Source organism: Rhipicephalus microplus, chromosome 1, assembly GCF_043290135.1.
Source record: "Rhipicephalus microplus isolate Deutch F79 chromosome 1, USDA_Rmic, whole genome shotgun sequence".
Lineage (NCBI taxonomy): Eukaryota > Metazoa > Arthropoda > Arachnida > Ixodida > Ixodidae > Rhipicephalus > Rhipicephalus microplus.
The window spans coordinates 159,979,081-159,990,674 of record NC_134700.1 but is presented as its reverse complement, the minus strand read 5'-3'; positions in this window follow the sequence as shown (position 1 = coordinate 159,990,674).

Genomic DNA, 11,594 nt, shown 5'->3' with positions numbered 1-11,594 from the left:
AAAGACTATCGTCTTTATAAAGCTGGTGGTGGGCGTGACCGTCCCTTCGATCGCGAGAGTTTGCCGGCCATGCAAGCCGCCTACCTCCCGAGCTGCGCTGAGACGACGAGGAGTATTTCCGAAAATCGTGCATAATCAGTAACGCTCTTGAATATATGTTGTCTTGCCACAGCCTCCAATGCAGCACAAACGCGTCTCGAATGTGGTGGCTTAAGTCGTTGCGAAGGCATGAAACACAAATGCGTTCCAAACGCACTGCACAAGTCAACTTCAAGACAAAAAAGATTCTGAATACGGAGGAAAGATATATTGTACAATTTATTTTCTCTTTACTTTGATGGTTTTTATCTTCTTGCGAATGCCGCCACGTGAATTCGACACTTTGCTTGAGCTGCTTCGCCCCGCCATCTCCAAGCCAAGTATTCCGTGGTGGCCATGGTGCTACAGACCCAGAGGAACGCATTCGTTTGTATCTGGTGGCAGCAGGCCAGTGCAATGAAAAAAAAAATTGAGCATCGCTGATTGGTTTCAGCAGCTTTGCGACTGCAGTCGTGCGAATAGAAAATTGGTCAGGAAGCTACTTGCCAAAGCAGTCGCTTTGCGACCGTTCGCGACTGTTGGCAACCACGCGCAAATGGTCATGCGACCGCAGCTAGTCGCCGGTGTGCACGAGCCTTAAGGCAAACTAGTTGTCGAAACAACTATTTCTTTGATCAGAAATAATGTTTAAACTTGGAAGGTAAAAATCAGCTTCTAGTAATTAGTTGGTATTTACATATAATTACGATTCTATCAAGGTTGAGAGAAAAAGAAAAGCTTTAGCCTGTAGTGCAAGTGTTGCCGAAAAGAATGGTATCAAGTTTGTTTAGGTATCTTCACAGAAACTGTAAGGCAGATTCACTTCATAAAAATAACAATGCTAAGAAAATTGCGTTTCCAGTTTTCAAAACATTTTTTAGTTTCACATATGAAGCTATTAACAAAAAGAAATGGTATTTTGCCATAATATAAAATTTTTCAAAACATACTTTTGACTACAAACACCTCAAATTGCAATTTTCGAAATGTCAGCATTTTTTTACAACTTTGTGCTATTTTAAGACTCTCATCCCCCCTTAATTTGAGAGCATGATCAAAGCGCATACTGAATGGTAGTTCTAACCTCCAACAAAAATAACCCGGGAGAGTGACCAGACGATCGAAACAATTTAAGACCATGTTACTATAGTAGAGCTTTTAAATCGGGCGTAGAAAAGTGAATCAATTGCATGAGTATGCTGCATCTACAAAGTATGCTGCAATTGCATGAGTATGCTGCACCATTAGTATACTGCATTCGTGGGTACCTTCGTGAAAAATTGAAGGGGCAACGTGCAAAGAGGGCCTCTAGCATCTCGCACAAGTACCCCTGCAGCAGGTGTACCCAAACCAAACGAAAGTGCACTCGATCCGGTGAGGTGTTTTCAAGAAGGCTGCTTAGATCATCCCTTACATGGACTTCCTTTTACAGTGAAGGCAAGTGAAAAAACTGTCGAGAGGCTTTTCATGAAGACCACTTAGTTGATGACCTCTTTTGGATTATGCTTGAAATGTTGGAGTAATTGCTACTGCACCTTTTGAGATATATACCACTCACCATGAGAACATGATGGTTAAGTTCGAAATTGTGATGGCAATGTCCGTATTTTTTTGCAAAATAACCAATCAGGAGGTTTCTAAAAGGAGGAAAATGTGAGAAAGGAGGTAAAGTTGCTGTAACGTTTCGCACTCTGTTCTCGAATGGTAGCTGTCACGAAGACTCGTCTGATGAACAGTGCGAAGCACAGGTACTGTTTCTTGAAGAAAGTTATTTATTTTTTGTAACTAGTTGAAAACATGAATACTGTTTTTTATGAAGCATTTTTGTATTTCAGTAAGTCAACTTGTTGAGGCTTTTGGTCTAGGCCAGATGACAGTGGTTAAAATTCTAGTGGTCGTCACAAAATGTTTACGCTGAAAATGCTCATTCATGTAAAATTTCCCGTACTTGGAGGTATAACTGAATGCAGACAGCGCAAGTATATGCAGGATATCGGTTCTTAGCCAACTTGCGATGAGCAAAACATCCGGGCCAATCTATTCAGGAGACCTTGTCCAGCCCACAAATGCGACGCGAGAATGTCAACTGGAAGCGCATAATGAATGGTTAAGTTCGATAACGGTACAACAGGGAAGCTGGCGCGAGGAACACCACAGCGAACCTCCGCGGTACGCTGTGCTGTTCAGACTGCAGCGCAAGATCCGACTGCAGCGCCGCTAGTTCTCGCGACCGCCGTTCGGCCAATCCTCCTTCGCTGGCGAAGATACGGAGCTTTGAAACTGAGTTTAGTCTAGCAACGTTGGTCGAGGCCAGTTCGATTGCAGAAAATGATGCTATGTCATCACTGTCTTGTTTGCTCTATGATGAAGGAAATCGCTCATCAGGATGATGCTGGCTTTTCAATATGTCTGCTTGTGTTCTGTAAGTTCGTTATGTTTTGTTATTGTTTTTTCCATAATAGTCCGGGTGCTCATAATTTCAAAACCAACGACCGATTGACGATGTGTTATACTAACGAGCCAATATGAGGCCTCGTAAATCTTAACTAGTTTGTTGCTGTTGTGCCAGTGTTTTGTGCTTTTCAGGTACTAGGCTAGAGATAAAACACCATAAAGTATATTGTGAACGATTCTTGTAACTGATTTAAAAAGAATACTTCATTGTATATCAATGACTCTAATTGGTTTGCTTGATTCTTTTTTTTGTTAGAATAAATCATCATTCTAAACACAGCATCAACATCGGCCAAAAAGGTCACCCAATAAAGTGAGCTTCCTTCAATCTCCCTACGTAGTATACTGAATTGCTTCAAGTGCTTTTTTCAGTAGTAGGACAGATTACTTCTGGCAGCTAGAGGTTGCAGTTGCTCTAGTACTATCTGTCGCTTTCTGGGACAGATGATTGTTGACGGTATTTTAAATGCAATGATTTTCTTGTCGATCGATACGTCCATCCATCCACCTGTCTTACGCTCATCCAACCATCTCAATTTATTCATTTAGTTAATTATTTCATTCAATTTTACTTCAAGGAAACTCTGATGGCATGCGAAGCAGCAGTGGTACGCGCGGCGTTGACCCGGTTGAAACGGGCGTCAACGCGTGTGCTGGAAGAACGGCTTGAAGCGAAACTCGGTGTTGCGTTTACTCGAGTGAACGCTTGTTCGAAATGCAAAGACATGGGAGATGGGACGCGTTCCAAGACTTGCGCTCGGCTTCCTTGGCTCGCATCTTGTCAGTGTTACCCGCGTGCCGTCGGTGTTGACGTTGCCATTCGCGAACGCCATCGGCTGTCCACATAGTCGGCGCCGCTAAATTCTCAAGGCGCGCGCATTTCGCGCACCCGCTGGCTCGTGGCTCCTCGCCCGGTTGAGATGATGCCTACGTGAGAAGTAGGCTCGAGCTTCGCGAGCAATGGAAAGTGTGAAGTAAGAGGAAGCTGATACGCGGCAAGCGCGTGGCAGACGAGAGAGAGAGAGACGTCACCGTGCACTGCCATCAGGGCGTGAGCTACTTGGCACCGCTCCAACACCTGCGGCGAGGGTAACGGTGCGGACGGAGGGACAGCGTTACACAGGCTAGTAAGAGCTGCTTTGAATCTAAAAAATAACATGCCCACGCGCTTTTTGTTTTGTTTGTCATTTATTTTTTTAAAGAATGCTTCACCAGGTTACATCAAAAAATTTTGGTTAGACGCTGGAAGTTGTTGCGTGCCCAATTTATAGCTTCATACCACAAGATTTCACTGGCGGAGCTCCTAATGCCGTGGGTCTGTACATGCATGTCTGTTTGCGACCGGTTCATAACCTCCTAGTTGTAATACTCACTCAGCAGGTGGCGCTAGTGTGAGTGATAGGCAGACGAACGGACGGATGAACGCCCTGTTGGATAGACCTCATTGTCAATGACTGCATTATGCAGCCCCTGCTTTCCGAATACTCACTCAGATGTATCCATATGCAACTTACCACGATCCGAGGTACGTGCATAGACAGTGTTTACAAATTTCCCACTGCAGCCAGTACAAGAAGCTTTTTCGCTTCATTTCACGGACCGTAAAGCCGTAATAATGAAAAGACCTCGCAAACCAGCCACCATTACAACGAAGAAACGAAAAGAGCAAACGAAGAAACGAAACAAGAAACCAACAAGAACAAAATAGAAGTGTATTTGTATAATATACGCACAGTCTTGCGTCTTTGTAAGGATGTAATGGGGAAACTTCTCACGTAAGAGTTACGGTTTACCGATAATTTCCCCCTGCCAAGTTTTGCCCACTCATAATCATTCATTCCGTGGGTATGGCGCGAGTTTTTTTTTTTTGCGCCACAATGCTCCTCATCGCACTTTAAACAACTGGCACGGTCAAACTGAAATTTGTTATGAGGCCTGGTGAGTGGCCCTTTAAGGTTTTCGCAGACGGAGGAAAAATTGACCCATAAACTTGGTTAATACGGGACTAAAATACCCTTCTGGCCTATTACCGGTCTGGCTGTTAGCTCCTGTGCTGCCATGTCAAAAAAGGAGGAGACCCATGAGTATGTTTATTCTATGGCAGACACTTGAATGAGTATTCTGGGCATTAAAATAAGAGACCATGTTCTGCAAACCCTGTGTGAAAAAAGATTACATGGCTATGATAAATGATTGGGGCCTTTGTACCATCGTAAACTACAAACATTTCTTTTTGCTTTTTTTGTAGTAGACATAGGCACCTATTTTTTGAAAAAAAATGGCGTTTTTGTAAAAAATTATTCTGCTCTGATAACGATTATGGGGCCTGAAACTTTTTTCCTGCATAATTTTGGCACCTGAAATCTGATTTTTTCGTGCCTGAAAATCCGTAATCCTTAGACGAGACATTTCATGTGCAGCGTGCTAGGGGTTTAATATTTATAGCGATTTTAAAGGTTGTCACAAAAAAACTTAAAGAAAAATTATCTATAGTCGCTGGTAACTAATTGTGGCTGATTGTAATTGACACTGTATTTTCAGAACCGAATGGACGCCATCAACAGATGGTACCTTTTGGGCGAGGCAGCGAGGCAGTTTAAAGATGCGTAAGTGCTTTCACGTATTCGAGGAAGTTGCACGAATATTGTTTGCCATTATAAACGCCCGTGTGGGTCGTTCATCTGCCACGATGACTTAGTGGTTATGGTTCTTGACTGCGACCCCGAAGGAAGGTCGCTAGTTCGAATCTCGGCTGAGCCGGCTGCATGTCGATCGAAGTGAAAGGCTCAAGGCACGCATGCTTGAGGCCGACGACTTCACAGCGAGTGTATGGTATTCGCATTATTTTGTCGCCTCTGGCAATCAAAATTGCTGACCTCCGTCCGATGTTGCTTTAAGCACGCGAACGTCAATTGACGAGGGTTTCAACTTGGGTTTGTTGTAGATTCGTTTTGATGGAAGCTGAGGCGCACGATGTACCGAGACACAAAAAGAAACACAGACAAAGTTCAAAATAACTGTAGTTTATGGGCGAGAAATATGACCTACGTTTAACACTCGGTGCCTATTACAAAGCAAAGGAAAGACAGACGAAACTAACAGACACGTGTCGTACCAGTGAGGTGTGCAATTTTTTTGTCTGGTAAAGACATGGATGGCATGCTGACGCATTTGCCTTTGAGGTATGTGGTATTGTGGGCTTTAATGACTAGGTGATTTTCGTAGTGGTGAGGCAGCCAGTGCATGCACCTGTTCAGACCGCTAGCCTGTTTTGGCTGGCTGCGCGGGAGAGGAGGAGGGAATCTCGCGCTTTTGTGCACGTGTCGCTATCGCTAGGCAATGATACTGCCAAAGGCACACCAGTGCCACCACCGCGCCTCCGCCATGTGGCCGTTATGATTGGCTGCGGCATAGTGACGAGTGTCGGGGAGCAGCAAAAAATCTGTCCGGGAGCGATCAGACTAGCCGCGTCGTTTTCCTCTCCCTCCACTTTGCATCTTTGGCAGCCCCGCGTTTGGTGTGAACGAGCCTTTAGATTGTTTTTGAGAGTTGCACTCACTGGATCATTTATACCGACGTAGTCGGGGAAAAGACGACGGCGAACAACCCTGGCGCCATCACCTAATCGTCGAAGACCACTTCAGTAGAGCTCTATCTCATTGACGCTACTCATAGTCTCCCATTGACACGTGACCTGCTTTCTACAATGGCTGCCTACAGTATCTTGCAGCACTTGTCCAGTGGCTATAACTTCTTGTTTTTTTGCCAATAGATGACGCCAAAAGCCAACAACTTTTCTTTTATTGTTCTTTGATGATGATCTGGTAGACAGCCGCCGCAGAGCGCAGGCCACGCGCTCGCGTGTTCCCCTTCATGAAGGACGGCAATGTACAGTCGATTGTCACCAATATAAAAGGAAACGCTGAGAATACCTCTCAAAGGTTGTAGCGGTTAAATGCAGTTCGCAGGTGCCAAGCTGTTAACACTAAATACTCTAGTGATAAGTTCTGCAATTCATTACACGAAATTTATATTGCCACCCTGTATGTAATCACTACTTACCCATACCAAATACATAGCTCACAACCATATTTTTCCCTGCTTTGAAGGTGTTTTCAATGTCATTCATTTTAGTGTGTAAGCGCTGCCACTGAATGTAGCGTCGCCATGTCTTTACGCTCTTTGGTGTTTTTTTGGCGGCATAGCTGTAACAATTGCCAAGAATGCGAATATGCTTGATAAATAGGCTGCTTAGTTTGATAGAGACCTGCGGTGCATGATAATCGATGATACCAACTAGTGTTCTCTTATTATTTATTTTCGATAGTTGTCCTAAAAGTAATGCAAACAGGCCATGCAAACAAGTCGCCTTAAAAGCCGAGAGGCTATCAGAAGTTTAAGCGGACATATAAGGGGGATGCATGCTTCACAGTTCATGCTTATACACTGAACCACTTGCCGTTTAGGACTTGACATCTTCCGTACTGTTACGATGACAGCTTCATTAACCATTGTATCATTTTGCATGTAAAAATGCCTTGTCAGAATGTTTAGTATAAGTTCGACAACCACAGAAATGTGCATGTTTAACTTAGTTTGTACTCCCGAGTCGTCTCCTGACACAAGAGCGCGCGTGAAAATAAAAGTTGACCGACTGCCCACGATGGGAGGTTAGGACGCTGCACACCAGCGAGGTATCACCCTTGTACCTGTTTGCATCGCGTCAACTGAAGGTTTTACCCACTCATCCTCCTTTTTTTGCGAAATTCATATCCTGACATTGTTCGCTCAGCATGCGATGCCATTTGGGCTTCCAGCCTGCTGTTAGGTTTAAGTTTTCGCGCTCTTTATCATTATTCGGTTCATGGCCAACGGTGGGGAGCTCTCAGCTGCTCATTAGAAAACATACTCAGACATTTTCGACAACCACTTTTTTTTGCAAAGCTCTTCGTTTACGAAATCTCATAGCGTCTGAGTAATGTGTATGTGAGACAACACACAAAGAATTATTACTAGTAACTGTCTGATTCACATTATACCTACACTTTTTTCTTCCTGATATAAGTACGCCACGGCGTGCAAATAAATGCGCTCAGTATACGTTTATGAAAAGAATCATTATTATTGTCCGATTCAAGTTATATACCCAGATGTATGACGCTATTATATATATATATATATATATATATATATATATATATATATATATATATATATATATATAGAAGTAAATCATGACTCGCGAATATGCGCACTATGCATTTTTAAAGAAAATACACATTAACATTGGCTATTTATTTGAGAGTGAAGTTGGAGACGCTATGTTTTACTTATTCACAATAACATTAATGATGTAATGTTCAAATGTCGTTGAGTGAGAGCCAGACGAAAATCTTGTGCTTTTAAGGGTTCAACCAGACAGCCACACTGGCTGCGTATAGGAGCTAGTGTATAAATGAAAAACCATCTACCTCCCCAAAAGCAATTGTTATGCTAGTTAGTTAAGCATAACTGGCCTCGACTTATTACCTTAGGCATATTAGACATTGCTTCACTTCATTTCATGCACAATGCTGCTTTATTAGCGCACTTCTGACACTGGTTTAATAGCGCACTTCGGCGCAAAGTCGCCGAAGCTCGCTAAAAAATGCTTCGAGCTTCGGCGACTTTGCGTGTATCTGTCTGTCTGTCAGTCTGTCTGTTTACGATTTTTAGTTCTCCTGGCCGTTTCGGTTATGGTGTTGTCTAAGTTGGTATGGCATAACATGACTGGATGAAGAACATATTTGACTAGTCATAACATGAAAATCATGACATGGATGTCATGAATGCCATGATTTACATTTCACGGTCTTGCAGCTGTTGCGGTGGTTTCGTTCACATGGCATGTTGCAAAACTGGTATGGTATGACAAGATTGCATGGCGAACACAAGCGACAGACTCTAACATGAAAATCATGACAGGCGTGCCATGTAACAACTTGACTACATGTCAAGCTCATGATGCGCTCGCGGGCGTTTCACTAGCGTCACATATACAAAATTTGGTATTATGGTACGTGAATGGATGACGAAGGCGTGTGACTGGTGCAAACATGATAATCATGAGATGCGTGTCATGTAACAACATGACTACATGCCACACTCACGATGCGCTGGCGGCGGTTTCGCTAGCTTCACTTATACCTAACTCGGTATTACGAGACGTGAATGGATGACGAAGGTATGATAGTGGTGCAAACATGATAAACATGAGATGCGTGTCATGTAACAACATGGCTACATGCCATGCTCATAATGCACTGGCTGCCGTTTCGCTAGCTCTCCATGTACCAAACTCAGTATTACGCGTTGCGAATGAACAAAATAGGTAAATGACACATACAAATATGATAATCATGGCTTGCATGTCACGTAACAGCTTGACTACATGCCACACTGATGATGCGTTCGTGGCCGTTTCGCTAGCTTTACATATGCCAGATTTGGTATTACGGGACGTCAATGGAGGACAAAGGTATGTGACTGGTGCAAACATAATAACCATGAGATGCGTGTCGTGTGAGAACATGTTTACATGCCACAGTCAAAGCGCCAATACATTTCGACGTGACGTGGTACACGTGCTCATCAGCGTTAATTTCGTCGAGTCACGCCAGCGTTGCCAAGCCAGGCACTAGTCCTGCCATATACTCGAAGGTGCGGGCCGCGCTGCGTTGCTTTGACGCATGCGCTGCGTCCGGCGTACCTCCGTCACGCAAAGATGGTGACGCAGTGTTGTCTGGTTAACGCATCGGCGTGAAATGCAGCATGTCGCATTTCGCGCTGGCTACCGTCGGGCCACGCCGACGGACGCTGGTCGCGCCGGTCGCGCCTGGCGTCAGACTAAGAGTGATCGCGTTTTGCTAACGTAGCGTAGCTGTGCCCAACGCGCGCGCGCGTCAACGCTACATTATGGTATTATGGGCTCAACGAAATTAAAATTTCGCTGAAGTTGAACTCTCGAGAAAAAAGTCTAAATCGCAGTGAATGAATGATACAGGTGCAATTAATGCAAATCTTAATAATAATAATAATAATAATAATAATAATAATGATAATAATAATAATAATAATAATAATGATTGGGTTCTTATGTTTCAGAACCACGATATGGTTATGAGTCATGCCAAAGCGGAAGGCATAGGAAATTTACAATCGTCTGATGTCGTTTCATGTGCAGTGACATTTAACCGCAACTGCTGGTATTATATTCTATCTTGTGTTGGGTCTTATTTCTTGCGCTAATATGTGTCTCTCGGTCATCGGCCACTAGTCCAGCTAAAGTTACGCAGCCTGTATATGAGAGCATGACAAAGCATTGACACGCGAAAATACCGGCGTAGATAGCTCGTTGTGGCTGGCGGGAGCTTTTGGAGAAACAGCTGCGGGGACGATAGGTTGCGCCATAGCCAATGCAGCGGGTTGAAAGGAAACTATAGCGCTCTCACATGGGGAGAGGAGCATTCGGCGGGCCTCACCATAAAAGGGGGAGGTCGAGCGACCATGGCTCTGCAAACAAAACTGAATACACATTTTTTGGCACTCGCGGAATCGACTCATCATAGATTACGTGGCAGTGGCAAGCACGGGGGCCGAGAAACACATGAAAAATTTTTGCCCTGCAATGGGCGTAGTGAGACTCATCAGGGAGCAAACACACTTGCGCGCTATAATAATAATAATAATAATAATAATAATAATAATAATAATAATAATAATAATAATAATAATAATAATAATAATAATAATAATAATAATAATAATAATAATAATAATAATAATAATAATAATAATAATAATAATAATAATGGCTCGCACGATCTCGCGGGGGCTAAATCTGGCCTCTTGATCACCATATCTGTTTGCTTTGGCACCATGCAGCCAGTGGCCGGACTTCATCGGTTATATGTGGATGTGGGAGGCCCTCAGACCTACAGACTTGGACCTGTGGGACGAGCACATCCAACTTTTCATCCAGACCGAGAGAAAAGCCTACCAAATGATCACAAGCAGAGCAGATGATGACGCGTACATGGTAAGTTTATGCATGCCCGCGAACAGGCGGAGCTGTACAAAACAATCTACGCGTGTGTTATGACTGCCAAATGTCTCACTTTTCCCAAGTCGCTTATAATGCTAAATGCGTGATCTGCAAATAATGCGGCGATGACTTGTTTTTTATCGAGCTTTGCGCTAAAAGCTTTTCGAAAGCACCTTGAAAATCAAAGCAGCGAGCCTTTGTGAAGTGAGGCCACATGATGGCGTAGGCGTCGCCGTCATGATCTGTATATGTTTGTAAAAAAAGGTGCAGAGCAAAATTCTTCAAAAATACATTCTCCGGCGCGTAGAATATTAACGAGCGACCTCTCGCTCCACAGCGCACAGCGCTAAGCACTTGGCCGTCAATTTCTGTACTCCATTTACCGATGGCGGTAGGCCGACCTTGCTTCATTCACCAGGAAGCGTGTAGGTCCCACAAAACGTTTCTGGGCGTACTATGAGTAATGTGCATTTTACGAAATAGACATAGTTTAGCGGGCGTAGTGGAATATGGGGATCTAAATGCGCATGTGCAGAACGCTAGACAGCCCTTCGCATTCGCCGTACGCAGGTTATGTTTCGGATTTAGCGGTACCATATTTGTGGGGTTACCGGGTTAACTGGCGGAACATGGGAGAGGCCTTTGTCCTGCAGTGGACGTAGTCAGGCTGATGATGATGATGATGATGATGATGATGATGATGATGATGATGATGATTTGTGGGACGTTGTGGGACGTGTGGGTTAGGGACGTTTCATGCGCTAGCTGCACAGCCGCAACGCACATTCCGGCACACCTGCCGCACCCAAGCAGTGGGTGAAAGAGCGTCGCCAATTGGCTTATTTGTTCTCCGCTTGCGTGCGGCAGGGGTCCTGGCACGTGCGTTGCGGCTGTGCGGGTAGCGCATGGAACTGCCCTTGATGTAGAGTACAGCACTAAAAATGACGGAAAGTTTGGGCACCCGCTTTCATCTCCATTT